Source organism: Perca flavescens, chromosome 5, assembly GCF_004354835.1.
Source record: "Perca flavescens isolate YP-PL-M2 chromosome 5, PFLA_1.0, whole genome shotgun sequence".
Taxonomy (NCBI): Eukaryota; Metazoa; Chordata; class Actinopteri; order Perciformes; family Percidae; genus Perca; species Perca flavescens.
The window spans coordinates 22,369,855-22,387,697 of NC_041335.1; positions in this window are offsets into that span (position 1 = coordinate 22,369,855).

Genomic DNA, 17,843 nt, shown 5'->3' on the forward strand with positions numbered 1-17,843 from the left:
AAAGTTACTGAAATATTTTCATTGAGCCTTCAAGGCTGAAACAAGCTAATCTCGTGTGTGCCTGATTTTAAAAAAGAATGACAAGTAAAAGGCCATACCTGTATAACAGCTCTTGAATATGTCCTCCATGGTCCTCCGTGCTTTGACAGTTACCTGTCATTCTGATTGTGTGAGGGCTTTTGTGGCCGGAAAGTATCAGTGACAGCATGTGGGTGAGTGTCTATTTGTCTTTGTGTATTGATTCTGATTAGAAGTGGCAGCCTGTAATTAGAACCTGAGGTTCCCAAAATGCGCGATCATTAACCAATTCTTACTTTATTTAAAATAGCACTGACATTAGACAGATTACCACATATTAAGGCACAATATGGTGTGTGTGTGTGTGTGTGTTTAATGTTGACAAAGCCAGGTGTCACTTAAAGTCAATGAAATGGTTAGAGTAAAGTTGTCACATCAAAATTACACAAAAATGTCCAACGTCACATACTTTGATGAAATGATCATTAATCCATGGACAGAAAAACTATTTTGTCATTTATTATGTCATTTTTCAAGTAAAAAAAGACCTTACTTTTACTTGTTCCTTTGTCATATGTGATCATAAACTTAATAGAATTGGGGTTGGAGTATTAGTCGGACAAAAAAACAATTTTATAACATCACCTTGGGCTTTAGGAAATCGTAATAGGCATTTTCACTATTTCTGAAATTTAATAGACAAAACATTTAATTGATTGATTGAGAAAATGGCAGATTAATCTGCACTAAAATAATCATCAGTGCAGCCCTTCTTTTATGCACTCAGGGCTGTAAAATTGAAGTCCTTGAGTGCTCTTTGACAAGTATTTGACAGTGATCCAAATGCCGAACAGAAGCAGTACATGTTTTCATATATCACCATCATTACAAGTGAAAACAAAGCTGTCACAAAACTTGTTCTTTGCACCAGCCATCAGCAGTATGTCAGCATAACCAAATGCAAATGAATATTTGATGAAAAGTTAAATCACTAAGCGATGCTAGAGTACAAACAAAAATAAAATGTAATATTCTGTAGCAGAACAGAGACGGGAACACATAAAATAGAGTTGCTCTCTGAATCTACTTCTCATCTCAGAGTATTACAGTATTTATTTATGCTGCAGGCGGTTGGGCGTGCAGCCAATACTAATCAGACAGGTGGATGGACACTAGGAGTCCCTCTGGTAATAATGTAGTCTTTTTTGTCTCGTCTCCTGCCTGTTCATATAGTGTATACGGTGATTATTACATTTATTCCCTTTTATGTTTTATGAATGTTAAAGTTTTACTTACTTATTGAGTTAAGCAAATCTACCAGCCACTTTCATATTTTACCAGCATTTGCCTGGTAAATGGCGCTAATTTTGAACCCTGCTGGTATGTACATGTGTTGAAGGGGAGTGCATGTAGGCTACTGTTGGTGTCCGGCCGATTGTGGTGGGCTGGTCTGGGTCTCAAAACTCCAGGGCTGATTTTTTACTCCAGTCCAGCCCTGCCCGTCAGATAATAGTTAATGTTAGTATGTAGCCTGGACTACACAGATGTTAATGCTAATTCAGCCTCAAATCCACCTGCTGTCAGTTTTCTCTGGCAAAGGACTATATAAAGTCTACTGGACCTAATGTTAAGCCCTAGTGACATATTCCTCAAGATGAATGGTGTCCTACAGGGCCTAGTCATCTTACATGCCAAACAGTTCTGTCCAAGGGATAAAACTTGGCATCAATTCACTACCAGTGGTGACAACAATATTTTGCTTCTCCTGAAACAGAACTGACAATCAGTGGACTACAGTGAATGTCATTGCTGCCGTGCATCCATCACAGGTAAGCCATTTATTTACATTATTTGTTCCCGCTGTGTTGCCTGTGCTAGTATTGTGCATATGGGTATACAAATGTTATGCTGCTGTTTCTGCGACCCTGTAGATGTGCTCCTGCAGAGCACAGCGATGGTTGTTTGGCCGCTGTGCCACACTGTTATACACTGTTGTATACGGTGGCCTATTTAAAAGACATTTTACAGACTTGATTGCTGGGTCTGTGCCTCTCAAACTTAAGAAATGTAAAATATGAATCAATAGGCACTGGGAGAGGAAAGCAGACAATAGTTTTCATTATTTAGCTATCAGATATCTTATCTGACAGATAAGAGTCACCATCAACCACACAATATTTATTCTGTAAACTAAACAAATCTTCATAGTGCAAAATCCGACTAATAGGCCTACAATCAAAATCTTTCCAATTAAACAAAAATAGAAATATGTCTAGGCCTATATAAAGCCATGTTTTTAATCCAACATCTAAACCAATCAGCTCTTAGATCAGTGAATTGTAAAATGCATATCTGAATACAAAAGTGTATTAGAATGCTCAAGAGCTTCCGTTGCCACCGATCCCACTCAGTGAAGTTAAAGATGGAGAAAGTGACTGTTATTGTCTCTGCAGCAAAGGGTAAAATCAGTTTTTCTATAGATGGGAAATTGAACGGATGAGTGTTCCCCTTAAGTAGAAATGTATCCGTTCCTTTGCCCACAAATAGATTTTTCAGGCTGTCAGTGTTATCATATTGTGCCTGACATGTTCGTGTAAACGGATGGAATTCCGAGAGAGAAATAATCCTGAAGTAAATCTGGCCTAATCCTCTAAAATGTCTGGAAAGGAATCATTGATAAGCGGTAGCCATAGAAGAAGGTAGATAAGCCCTGTATCTAAAAAGACTGCAACAGCCCCTTATCAGTGGTATTATAGAACTAAAATGTTCTCTTATCAGTTATTCACTGTTTAATGGCTCTCAGTGCAAGGTGAATAAAGAGGGATGATAGAGCAGTCTTGTTCCTGGGAACAATGAATGTGAAGGACACAGAAAAACTGATTCTGGGATTGTATGTGTATAGTGTATAGGCTATGCATGTGTGTGTTTGCATAGAAAAATATTAATGTAAATTCAAGCCTGAGTGGCTATTGGTAAAATGATGAATTAAGAAAAAGGAACTTGAATTAAGTGAGGATAAACACAGAAAAATTGGAAGAGAATTACAATCTTGCATGTAAATGAGAGTAAGTGACAGAAGCAGAAAAACACATTGTATCTTACATACAGTAACATGAACATGCAATTTTCTGTTTTGATACAGACATTGGCAGCAAAATGACATCTCTCCGGCAGTATTCCCTGCCAATGTTTACACCAACAGGGAAATTTCCCTTGAGCATTTGATTATCTACAGGTCTTAGAGACACACACAGTGGCGATTCTGTGGTCTGTTGTGGCCCTAGGCAAGAATTCCTAGGGGGCCCCTCAAAACCAGAGTTCGTCACCATTATGTTCTAAACTACAAATGCTGCTTACGGACCTTGGCTACGGCAAATGCTGCCACTATGTCCTCCAGATCTAAAGACCTTCGCACATTTCGCTTTATTGAAATGAAATGAGACCCAGTCCTTAAAGTCTCTCCTGGGACAGGAGCTAGATGCACCGGCACTCCAGGCTGGAGTCTCCAGTTCCACTAGCTAGGTTAACTCACAAAAAACGTGAAAGAATAAATGGCATTTGTCTAACATGAATGCTAGCTAGCTAAAGTTTTTTAAATATCTCCCCCATAGTTAAAGGTGCAATATGTAATATTGTATGTAATACTGGCAGCTAGCAGTTAAAATAGTTACTGCACTACCAATTCAAAATACTGGAGAGTCGTCTCCCCCGCCCCCTCCTGCCCAGACTCAAAGTTCCCGGAGGTTGCCAGGCTGAGACCGCAGCATTCACAACAATGTAGCTGGACGCTTTTCTCACATAGCCAGACGTTACTCCACAGCACAGCCGAGTAGCTAACGGTAGATGCTGGCTATATTGACAGTCATAAAAGCCCATGCTCACGCGGAGCTCCGTAACCAACTGACAGACACACTTTTTCGGCTTAAAATGACAGTATGAACCGCTAAAAACACAACAACCTCACTGTCCTCTCCACACGCCAGTCAGGCACACTTCCTCGGCTTAGAATTACAATACGAAACGCTAAAAATACCACTACCTTGCCGACGGAACACACTTCATTGGCTTAGAATTACGACAACAATCGCCAAACACACTGCAAACTCACAGTCCCCTCTTTCCGATTTACAGCCCCCCTCTCGTGGTTTAAAATAACTCACCGTTGTCGACTCCAGCCGCTGAAGAGGCTACACGCTGTAGACAGCCATGGGCTGCATGCCTGGTCCTCCCGGTAACGTTAACAGTTAACAGGTTAGCATGGCGGCGTTAGCCAGGACCAGTCGGGATCACTTTACTGGCTATGTCTCAATTGTTTTTGCGAGTAACCAACTCGGGTACTCTAGCTATATAATTCAATGTGAGTACAAAAATGTTGAAATGACAAAATATGCCCATCCCTAGTAGCTGTGATAAATTAGCGTGAAGCTAATGCTTACCGGTTCAGGAGAAAATAAGCCAACTCTGCGTCCTTTTGGGATATAAGCTGTCTCCATCTTTCAAATACATCTCCAATATTTACCAGGGGGTTGTTACGTCTCTAGTCATGCAACTGTTAGAAACATGCGGTTTTCTTTTTTTTATGTCATGTAGAATCTATCTCCGTTGATCCTGTTCGTTTGTTTGCTGCTTTCATGGCTGTACTACCGTTACAGCTGTAGCACGCTGGGTTTACGTTTTTACAGGTATATCTGGCAACCCGGCCTGGCTGTCAAACTGGGCCATTGATAACAACACAGATCAAAACATAAACATAAATTCCGTCACGGAATGTAAATTTCAAAAAGAAAAAATACTGACATTAGCATTGTTGTCAGAAAAGATAGTATTTCAGTTTAACATGTTTCCTTAATATCTGATGAGGCATTGGTGTCATTTTTGGATTTATTACAGTACAAATATTACATATTGGACCTTTTAAATGACAGCCTTCAGACAGTTACTATTACACAACTTAATCTGTGGTTGACACATTTTGAGACATTGCTGTAGAGTAGTAAGTTATATGTTATATTATGTAAGTTTGTCAGCCCTCTCGGGCCCCCTACCGGCCTGGGGCCCCAAGCAGTTGCCTGGCTTGCTTGTTGATAAGCTGCGGTTCTGGACACACACAGTTACTAGAACACCTTACGCAGCATGATGAAATCAAATCTTTGCAAATGAAAAAAATCTCCATGAAGTTAAATCAATACCTATCAGACAAAACCTCAAAAAAAAATGGAAAACTATTAGATTTGCAAAGGTAGGTAAATTATTATCTGCAGCGCTGTTGTATTGGATTGAATTATACTACAGAGATGTTCCTGTTATTGTGTCCACCCTGTGTAGAAAACAGCAGGTCAGCAGAGGGATAATCTACTTTGTAGTTTTCATTTAGCTGCTGCAGCTGTTACTAAAAGACTTCTCCATATCACAGCTGAATAAGTGTTCATAGTCACAATGTGGATTTATCTCTTCATTATCCATGAAAGTGTTGATGGTTAATTAGCTGAAAGACTTTCATTAAAGCCTGAGAGGAAATTATCATTGGTTAATTTCATCAAACACCTAATAGGCTGCAAGTTTAACCGAGACACGGGAGTGACAATGGCTGTGTTTTTTGATATCGCTCGTGGTAATCACACTGTCAGCCTCTTGACAGATGTTTGACAGAGTGGTTACAGGTTCCCTGAAGTACCTCTACCTGGAGTGCGTGATCAGAGAGAAGAGTAAGTGGAGTGTGAAAATCATCACCCACACAAACACACGCTCACCACATCATCCCTTTTTTCCAACTCTCACTTCGACCCTTGTATCGTACTCAATCTCTGTCTCTCCCTGCTGGTGACTGATTATTTTCGATGGCAAAACTGTCATTATTTTTCCCTACCAGGGAAAGAGAACATAAGGTTGCATATATGAATGTTATGCATGCATTCCTCTAAAAAGGTACATCTCAATCTAGGTTCACAGTGACTAACAATATAGTCAAATTTGTGCATTATAATTCCTGTTTATTCACTGCAATTGAAAAGAGAAATGCGTTTGCAGTGATGAAACGGCTCCATTGTGACTCCTTTTTAATATCAGAAACAGCATGGTAACCTTCCCATTTTTTCCTCAGTAATGTGCAAAAAACTGTTGGCTGCCTCCAGCTCCCACACTGCAGTTGTTAGTCTCCCACAATGGGGAGCGATCTTCAACAAGAGATTTATGGGTGCCCTGGAAGTCCAGACACATAGCTGGATTACCTGATTGCCCGTGGTTTCAATTTCGCATTATAGGGGATTTACTAGTTGAGAAAAGGATTTCATCAGTGACAGCATTTGCTTATGATATTAAGTCTCTGTATGCTGCCTGTTTGATATACATGTCACACAGTAGGGATGTCATTGAGCTTGAATGTATTTGCTCATAATTACGCTGCAAATTTTCACTTCAGTATGAAGATTTTATCGTTGTGTTTTTGCACATGACAGTGGATTATGTTTATAATACTGACATGTATGTTTCTGCGTAGCCCTCTTTTTGCATCTTGTTCCTTTCAGAGATCTGTCACACTTTTAGTTTTTGAGTTTTGGGCTTTACTCTAGTGTTGTGCATCAGAAATAATGGAGGACAGGACCCCATTTAGGGTCCCAAGTAAAGTCTGAGGGGTCACAAAATGATTAAAGGGATAAGAAATAAAAAATACTTTTTTTTATTTACTTTTTTTCTTGAGAAATATGGGATACTTTTACACCTAAAAATCACACATAAGAAATAACTTTTTGATTGAACTGCTTATAACTCAGGTCAACCTGTGATGGGGGATCACAAGTAGATATTGCTTCATTTTTAAGGGTTGACAAGACAAAACAGTTGGGAACCACTGTCTGTCTTTGGTGATTCTTGGGCAGAAATAATTGAATAGTTTTTTTTTTTTGTATAGATAATTTTTCTCCAGAAGAATGTAGATAGGTTTCCTTTTCATACATTATCCAGCCCAGCTTTCTATCTGGAGTTTAAAGTAGTTGATGGGGTATAGTTCCACAATTCTTGTTCAGGATACAAAAAAGTGCTGCAGCAGTCTGTCATGGTGCATTGGAGTGGCTATTTAGTTGTGTGATGTGGATTTGTCCCCCCAAAGGGACCATTCGGTATTTATGGAATGGACCACCGGAGGAAAATTGGGGAGGGTCATGTCTTTTTATTCTTTGTTGAGGGGAGGGTCATCCAACATTTTTTTGTCCAGAGGGGGGGTTACTCAACTTTTGTATTCATAGAAACAGCAAAATTTCAAAGTGGCTTGTTTGGTGCATATTTATTCATGTAGCTCTCAGTCTTGGCTCCCGCTACCAGATGGGTCTGACCCATGAGTTTGCTGGGGGGCAGGGGCAGCACTGCCCCCCTGGTGGTTGAAACGGGTAATTGCATTGTTTAAAAAATGAGTGGAATAATTACGCCTGGCATGACCAGATATTTTATAAATATCTTAGCTAAATAACACAAAACAACTAAATGGTGGTGGGTAATACATCTGATTTCATATACTGCTTTAGTAAAAAAAATATTACCTGGCTGACGATGGGAGCAGCAGGACATAAAAAACGAAAATGAATGTTGCTAGTCTGGACATCTTACCGTGCCAAGGTTGCAATAAAGGTTTCCTAAATGCCACATTTGATGTCAGCTTACTAATTGATTGCGGGTTTTGTGTAGATTTGGACTTACGCTTATTCCACTTTGTTTAAATAGCGAAGTGGAGGAAGTTAGTGACGAGTCCATAGCAACCAGTTTGTGTGTTGAATGTTACCCAGAGTGCTTTGCTGAATTGTCTCAATGTTTTATTGTTTTATTTCATGTGAATACTAGTTTACTAGAGGAGTAACTTAGTATTTGAAGTAATGCAGTAATGCAGGAAATGTTATTGAGTAAATCTACTGAAACTGCCACCACACCATAACAGAGGAGTGGGATGCGTCAGATGAGAATACAGAGGTTTAGTCACTTATGTCATTGCTGTAAATATCTTTGCCTAGTGCAAACCATCGCAGATGGTATTGATAAATTGATGGGGGAGGGTCATGCCTTTTTTCCAGATCGTTTTGGAAATAGAAAAATTATTACTGACGAGGGGAGGGTCATGTATATTTTGACTAAAGGTCCCAAAATTCCTCCAGTGGCCCCTGAAATAAGTAACGAACAGTCTCTAAGTGTGCTAAAGTCGTGATGGCATGCTGAGCTGCGTGTCCAGTGTGAAGAAAGGGATGAAGGGCTGAGGGAAATGAGCCCACACCTTTATTTTCTTAGGTTAGCAGCAGTGAGGAGAAAATAGGGAGAGATTTAGAAAATACTCAACTAGCAGTGTTCCTTTCACTTCATCATCCTGCAGAGACTTTCTTACTGGATACAGATACATCTTAGATTTACAAGTCAGACTGTCTTGACCAGATAGTTTGTTTAAAAGTGTGATGACATAATACAATATACATAGCTGCTTTTTATTAAGAAGGAGAGGTCAACCAAACATTTAAACTGAATGGCGCCTTTTGACATCTGGTATATTGTAACAGATCTTAGAGGAGAATTGTTCCTACACAGTCCACTGTTGGTGTTACTACTTAATCTGCCTGTAATCGTCTCTACTTAATAAGGAGGCACAATATGAGAAAAATATGTGATATGCAACGTTGTTGAATATCACGATAATGATATTACTTGCAATAAACAAACACATATTGAAGTGAACTCAGTTCTGCTGCTTTCAGTATTCTGCTTAAATAACAGACTTAACACTTAATTTAAAAACAAACAAAAGGAAATCATCTCCACCATTCTTTTATTGAACAAATTGAACATTGAATTGAAAATAAAAGGCAGCATTAAAAGAGAGTGACAGTTATATTTAAAAGTGTAATTTTCTACTGATATTTTCTTTCAACTAACTAAAAAAATCTCAGTGTCTTTCACGATATGGTTATTGTGCCAGTTGATAATACAATGACGATTAAAAAAACGATATATTGTGCAGCCCTACTACTTTAATCATCTTTTAAATGTGTGTGCTTGCGTATCCATGTGTTGAATACTGATATAATTTCTCTTCTGTTCTTTCCACTCCCTCGTGAACTCATTTACCCTCCTCTTCATTGTCTTCCTTCCTATCCCTCTGTCTAACTGTCTTTTATTTTGAAGCCTTTTGATAGCAGAAATGTTAATTCTGCATACAGCTCCTGGCCACCCACCTGCTACAAAAGTGTGCGTGACATGTTTGGAGGATTACTGCAGCAGAGTTTATTGCAGAGAGGTGTGGCGAAAACCAAAGCGACCTTTGAGCTTTTCTCCTACTCAATTAGAAGTCATAAGTCCTTTCTCTGATTACATTGCCTGTGAAAGAATTCATTATCACACCTTTTCCCATCTTCCTCCCTCTCCTCTTCTACTACTGACAGGTGGAAAAAAGAAATTATTTGACATGGCTCTGCAAAGCGAGGGCAGAAGGCAAACAAAGTTGTTAGCAGGGAGTTCAGTAACAGTCATCGTGATTCTGGTTAGATGTGGGCGGAGGAAGGGGGCCTGAGATAAGAGGAGATGCAATCTCAGAAATGAATACATTAAAATCTGAAGCACTTTGATGAAAGTTGTCAGAAGCTATGAAATACATAACAATGAACAACTCCGCAGTTGCGGCTCTTTGTTCTGTTTATCAGAACAGATTCATAAACAAAAGTAACGTGACTGATGATGGTGTTATTTGTGAAGAATCTTTTTTAGAGTGATAAAACATGCATTCCTGCTGAGTGATTTCTGTATTTTCTGAGTTGTGTAGTTGACCCTCTGCTGCTATTTTGGGTGAAATTAGGACAAGTTGCTGGTTGCAGATCCACTATAACTCCTTTTTATTGAACTGCAGGCATATGGATGCAGGATCAACAGTTTAAAGAAGATCTATGTCCATGTGACTGCTGGTATTAGTCTCAGTGATGCAGGAAACTATATTACAACTGCACTAGAGATCTAGACTCTGCGCCGGCGCTTTTTCGGGTTGTCGGTCTGCACGTCCATCCCATTCTTGTGAACGTGATTTCACAGGAATCCTTGGAGGGAATTTCTTCACAATGAAATGTCCACTTAGATTCAAGGATGAACTGATATGATTTTGGCGGGCAAAGATCAAGGTCACTGTGCCTCACAAAATGTGTTTTTTGGCCATAATTCAAAGAATGAATCCAATATGATACAATGATGAAGTGATGAATTTTACATCCAAAAGGTTAACTTCACTGTGACATCATAATATCCTGCAAAAACACTTTTCTGGCCATTATTCAACGTATTCATGACACAGGAACAGAACAGGAGACATTTGGTCGCATACTAAATTGGTGACAGTAATCTTTGGTTCCCTACTTGAAACTGTGGTAATTGAATGAATGAATGTATTGGTCGTAACCAGAGGGTAGGGTCAGAAGCTTCAGCTTATATTTTAAGAGTAACAAACAAATTGGCAAGGAAAAAATGTGCAAGACAAGAAAAAAAATTATACAAAAAAAACTGAAGAACATATACACTTACCAAGATAACTCTCTACATACATGCATACACACAGTGGCCCTCATTTATCAACCTAACGTAGAAACCAGCGCAGATATGAGCGCAGAAATCATCTTACGACAGGCTTCACGTGGGATTCATGAAAAGTTCGTATCACACCAATCCGAGCGTAAGAATGGTCGTACATTGATAAATGCGGCGGCTGGAAACGATCGTCATTTAAATATCACGCCCCAATATATTCTGGGTTTTGAGGCCTCGCCCCTACAATTTACGACATGGCGAGACGTAATCCGGCTGAGAAGCAACACTTTTCAGAGGTGGAGATTGAAACCCTGATTTCTCAGGTTCATTTGCACTAACGTGTGTACTATTTGGCAGCCTGAAAACTGGTATTAAAGGCTGTAGAAAGAATGCGGGATGAAAAGAGATCACTGATGCGGTCAACAGTGTTGCCGTAGTAAATCGGACTCCAGCTGAAGTTTAGCCTATTTAATTTATACATCCTTGACACATTTTCTATAGTCCTAATAGTAATATACGGGCTTCTATTGCAATCTATTAGGCCTACATGTAGGTGTACCTATAATTAAATAAACACACGGTAGCGGAGTTTATGCAGTGTCTTTTATTTTACTCGTGTTTGTCGGAACGAGGCAACAGCTGAGGGAGAGCGCGTGTCCTCCGCCCCCCCCGTGCTGGACCCTGTCTCCTGACAGCACAGGGGCTGGAAAAACAAGCCAAAATAACTTGGTCAATGGCAGAAATAAATCATTCACTTGAAAGAGAAACAAAAACCTGAAGAATAAATAAAAATGTTGTGCATCGTCATGTTTCCTGTATTGAATATCATTGCCAAACATAACACTATAGGCTACATTTTAAAAGTGAGGAATAATATCCTGTCTCCTTCATATAGCCCTCAGTTGGTGGCTGTTCTGGACACTGCTCTCTGGGCATCGGGTCATCTGGCTCCATCGCTACATTTATGGCACCGTGTTTTCCTGCGAGATGTTGTGCAGAACCCCACAGGCTAAAACAATGTTGCAGACCGGCACATAGAGGTCTTCTAAAAGAGCCAGATCTGCCATTACTGATATGTGATCAACTGATGACTTCTACTTCTCCTGTTAAACTGATTATATGCTGCACCGCAAGTCCACACTGACTCGAGAACTTGCGTACACGAGTTCAGACCAGACGTGAGATTTGATCGCAGCCTACGCTCACGTCGAAATTGATAAATGCCGAGCTTTGCGTAGGAATCGGCGTACGCCCGTCGTACGCCTGTTTTAGGTCGTACGCACGTTTCATAAATGAGGGCCAGTGTGTTTGCATATACATGCATACACTTACCTACATATATACAGTACATACATACACGCCTACATAAGGGTCAGTACTTATATACAGTACATTGTCACCATAAGGTGAATAATATCCTAAATAATGATGATAACCATAATGATAATAATGATGTTCATCATCATCATCATCATCATCATCATCATCATCATCATCACCATTATCAACATTCTCACAGAATAATACTACTCAATGTCTATACTTATCTAGTGTCATGTCTTTGAACCCTTTTTTAAATTTGAAGACATTGGCCCTCATTTATGAAACGTGCGTACGACCTAAAACAGGCGTACGACGGGCGTACGCCGATTCCTACGCAAAGCTCGGCATTTATCAATTTGGACCTGAGCGTAGGCTGCGATCAAATCTCACGTCTGGTCTGAACTCGTGTACGCAAGTTTTCGAGTCAGTGTGGACTTGCGGTGCAGCATATAATCAGTTTAACAGGAGAAGTAGAAGTCATCAGTTGATCACGTATCAGTAATGGCAGATCTGGCTCTTTTAGAAGACCTCTATGCGCCGGTCTGCAACATTGTTTTAGCCTGTGGGGTTCTGCACAACATCGCACAGGAAGACACGGTGCCATAAATGTAGCGATGGAGCCAGATGACCCGATGCCCAGAGAGCAGTGTCCAGAACAGCCACCAACTGAGGGCTATATGAAGGAGACAGGATATTATTCCTCACTTTTAAAAGGTAGCCTATAGTGTTATGTTTGGCAATGATATTCAATACAGGAAACATGACGATGCACAACATTTTTATTTATTCTTCAGGTTTTTGTTTCTCTTTCAAGTGAATGATTTATAAGTTATTAGGACTATAGAAAATGTGTCAAGGGTGTATAAATTAAATAGGCTAAACTTCAGCTTGAGTCCGATTTACTACGGCAACACTGTTGATCTCTTTTCATCCCGCATTCTTTCTACAGCCTTTAATAACAGTTTTACCAAATAGTACACACGTTAGTGCAAATGAACCAGAGATATCAGGGTTTCAATCTCCACCTCTGAAAAGTTCCGCTTCTCAGCCGGATTACGTCTCGCCATGTCGTAAATTGTAGGGGCGAGGCCTCAAAACCCAGAATATATTGGGGCGTGATATTTAAATGACGATCGTTTCCAGCCGCCGCATTTATCAATGTACGACCATTCTTACGCTCTGATTGGTGTGATACGAACGTTTCATGAATCCCACGTGAAGCCTGTCGTATGACGATTTCTGCGCTCATATCTGCGCTGGTTTCTACGTTAGGTTGATAAATGAGGGCCATTGTCTGTAGAGTGGTTTTGCAGGCATTACCCCCTCACGTTTTCTCCTCTCCGAGGTACAGATCTTCTGTGCTGCCAGGATGAAGATGTGTGTGAGCATCCAAAATATAAACTTAATATCTTTTATTAAATTGCTTAAAAGTCTTTACTACATATTATACAAGTCTAGACAGACATGGATGCTGCAACTTGACTGGTTGGTGGAGGCATACAGGCTATAATTGTAATTCTCTCCATCTCACCCCGGACACTCTGTTTGAACTACTGCAGGGGTTTTAGGATGATTATGTAAAACAGAGATAAACAGTTTGTATCCAAAAGCCATAACTGCTCTTAAAGCTACTTGAGTATTAGGATGAATCGTGAAGTGAATGTCTTGTATGTGTGTATGTTTGTGTTTTTGTCTTTACTTTCTTTTCTTTTTTTACAATCTTCTGTCTCCTTTTACAATGCTATTTTATGCATACTGTATTCATTCACCTGTTTTGCACTTTTGCTGATGTTTAAACTGATAGGACTGCCTCCAATTTACAATGACAATAAAGACTATTATATTCTTTCTGTTTGCTCAGGCACACATACTCCCCTGCATCAACATCCTCCTCTGATATTTCCATAAACAATCATGCAGAGTGAAATGCAAACAGCAGTTGGTCTTTCTTGGGCAGCATGGGGTCAAATCAGCTTTAGACGATTTAAGGAACAATCACAAACTAAAATAATACTTTCGTACACAGACATGCATGAACTGCTTTCCATCCATTTCTGTATGTCTAATGTCTATCTAAGTGCATGCCCTGTGAATAAGGACAGGGAAGGGATGCAGGTGTCTCATTTTAGTCTTCATTTTCAGTTAAAGGTCGGTCAACATAGGACAGTTACTAGTAACTAGTAGTAGTTACTCCATATAATCTGTATAAATATCCAGACTCAATGGCCTCAGACACTTGTGTTGATGCTTTGGGTGTGTGTGTGTTTGTGTGTGTAGGCCGTGTAAACCTGGTGTGAAATTTGATATTTATTTTTGAACTGGGCCTGTTTTGAAGTTGTGGGCATTGAGGGGAAGTTAGATTTTCCATCAACATGCTTCACAGGGGTGGAAATCTGTGTTTTTCATGCTTTATATATACCTATACAGAATAATACACACACACACACACACACACACACACACACACACACACACACACACACACACACACACACACACACACACGCACACTCAAATCCCAAACCTAGAATTTGTAACAAGGTGTTACAGTGGACAAATGTGCACAGCATGTACTTTGCTGTTGGTTGCAGCAGGAAGCAGTATAGTGTGATTGCCAAGTAAATGTACTCTCAGAACAATCCATTTGTCATTGAGAGCTGTAGACTACTAGAAACGACAAAGCCACTATACTGTAGATGAATGGCAGATTAAGTATTACAGTTTTTTTTCCCCAATTGCTAACACACTAAAATGACATGCAAAGCACAATTATGATATATTTATTTTCAGTTTACTATTTTTTGTGAGCAGATTTTTGTTCAGTCCAATATAGATATATCTGCTGTGCATATGTTGCACTGACTTGTTTGGTGAAAAAGTAAAAAAAAATAGCATGTGTGTGTATCTGCAAATATTTCTGTGCATGTGAACAATCTGAAGAATTTTCTACAATTTGAACTATTTTAGCATTATGGCAAAGAATACTAAATATAAGAGTGCTTTTCATTATGCATTATTATACAGTGTGTTGTTGGTCAGAGAAAAATCTGGTGTGTGCCATTTGGTGCTAAAGTTTGACTTTGATAATGCTATATGTAGTTTTAGATACAGTGCTTCATTTTGCAGGATATATGAAGTATTTTGCAGTTTGGGTGTGTGGTGTTGTGAGTTGTGTTAAGTTGTTTGATAAAACCAGCCTAGTTAGCAAAATTGTGTTTTAGCAATTGGAGACTGTAAATGTGCCTCAGTTCTCTATCAAAGACATTTCACAGAGCAGCCAGATAGTGGCGCAATGACAAAGCCCGTAGCTTTTAAATTGTATAGAATATTTTGGCTCCACCAGATTACACACAGCCCATATTTCCACTGCCAACATCATGTGTCTTCCATAACCATTTAACCAGAGGGACAAACAAATGAAGCGGACAGCAAAGATTAAAACTGCAATTTATTCATTCAAAATTTCACATTCCTAATTACTTTCCTTTGGGAGATAACGTGGTCGTGCTGGTGTTGCAACTGTGAAATGGTAGCTCTGCAAATTGTTATCTCAATTTTGCATGTTTGGTACAGTTCATGGCTTGGACTTAGCCTAAGGATAGTTTTATCATTAATTTTATAGTCTTGTGCTTTTTTTTTTAAATTAGCCTGTAGCTTTTTTTTCTGCTATACAAGCAATATGTATGCTTCCATTGAATGTCTATCAGAATAATAAAGCTCTCGTTGTGTCCCTTGAGCTCTTGCTGTCTGTGTTTGACAGAGCTGCGCCTTGAATATCCACACCTGAAAAATGCTTCCTACTTTAATATATGAACAGGGCTTGGGGGCCTTTACATATCATATTGGTGTGTTATGGATTACACCGCTGCATCCCTGGTGTTTTCCTCTCAAAATTCCCATTACCTGCTGACATCTCAGGCAAGCATATCTGCAGGTTGGAAACTGAGTGTCAATACATTGAAAATTGTATTAATATCATACCAGTATACTAACCATTTGACTGTACAGTATGCAACCCTTACATGGAGTAAGTGTGGGTAGTCTAAAAACCTTATTTAACTATTGAATGTAAACTTTTAGGTTTTTTGTATAGTTTTAAGCCCAAAAATGCCCTTGTGGGGCAAATATCCCCCTCTGTTTTGGTCAAAAGTTCCTTGCCCGCATGGAACCAGTCTCCCTGTACAGTAACTCCTATACACAAGCAAGGAGTCACCATAATCATGGTGGGCCTCAACACTCTCCACTGGGCTGGATAACGTCCACTGGAGTCAAAGCATATTGCAGCGTCTGATGCTTTAAACAAGCCTGAGCATATGATCAGGGTTGGACAATCTTGTTGCAAATTTTAATTTAAAATAAGCAGGTCAATATGGGCATTGCTTTGTATCTCAATTCCCTCATTGGCTTCTCCTGTGAGGATGCATCAACTTCTTGCTTTAGTAAGATAGGGATAGGTGTGTGGCCTTGAGGGGCAGCACAACTGCATCAGGATAGCAGGGTGTGAAAAAGTGAGAAAAGTGTGGTCAGACTGACCTTGTCTTCTTTCCGGTCTAAAGAGACAATCAGGAGCACACATGGACATGTAATCATCATCACAGTAGTTGTAGTTTGTATCCACGATGTTCCACTTCCGCGATCGCTCCGGTGCCACCGGAAATTCCACCGGAAGTCCCTCTTTTCGGCCGGATGTTCGTTACTTTCCGCTTTCTTTGTGTTTGCATATTAAACTCCGGTGGATTTATGAGGACTAAGGTTAACTGCTCCTCAGATCTCTGCAGGGTAAATCCAGACAGAGAGTTACATCATCTGTTCAATTTGAGTTTTCTGTTGCACAACTAAAACAACTTTTGAACGTACACGTTCCACCAAAACAAATTCCTTCCCGAGGCTATTTTACAACGGCACAGTGGCTCCATCTGGCGCATAGCGCCTCCCATAATGATTGTGATTGGTTTAACAAAATGCCAAAAAAAAACAGAGCACCCATCCCGGAATGCTGTGTGGACTAGCCAGACCCTCCTCGGCTGTGGAGGAAGGTCTGGCAATGCGAGATAGTTGTGACTGATGGTCTAGGTTTCTAAAGGGAATGGTGACATTATGAAGGGAAACTTATATTTCATACAGAAAAGCCTCATACCTTGTGGTGACCTTCAGTGAGGACAGAGACATAAAGCATCTTTATTTACTATGGAGTTTGTCCACAATCAGTCTGGGCTAGATGCAATTCTAGTCCAATTTGTTGTGCCACACTGTAAGTACTGCCTTTCATAGATGGTGGCAAACACAAGAAATGTCTCATCACCTGCAGACAGTAAATGGTTTCTTTATGTTTCATGGTTAGGCTTGTATGACTGTTGCTGCTCCTGGAATGATAAGGTGTTGGGTTACTTCTTTCTGTCAAATAGAAAGCTATTGTGGTAAAAAAAAAAAAAAAAAAAAAAAAAAGATCATGACATACCAACCATGTTTGTGAATGTATGCAGCACTGACACACTGACACTGACACAGCACTATGATGGTAATAAGGACAGTTTCCCCAGTTCCCCAGTTCAGGAACTTTCCAGATAAACATGCTGACAGTGCTCATTTATCTCTCCTGGTCTGGGGAACCTGCAGTCATTTATTATCTATGATGCATGGTACCTCTCTGATGCACTGTCCATTCTAAATGTGTTGCTACGTGTGTGTGTGTGTGTGTGAAACTGATGCTTTTAGACTTTAGTATCGGGACCCGAGCATCTGAGTAACACACACACACACACACACACACACACACACACACACACACACACACACACACACACACACACACACACACACACACACCATATACATAGAACATAGAAGATACCCATTCAAGTGTGTGTGAGACTCAATATCAATGAACAGCTATGAATCAGGTTCCAGATTTTCTATAGTGTTTGTGTGTGTGTCTGTGTAAGTGTCTGTGTGTGTTCACAGAAGTG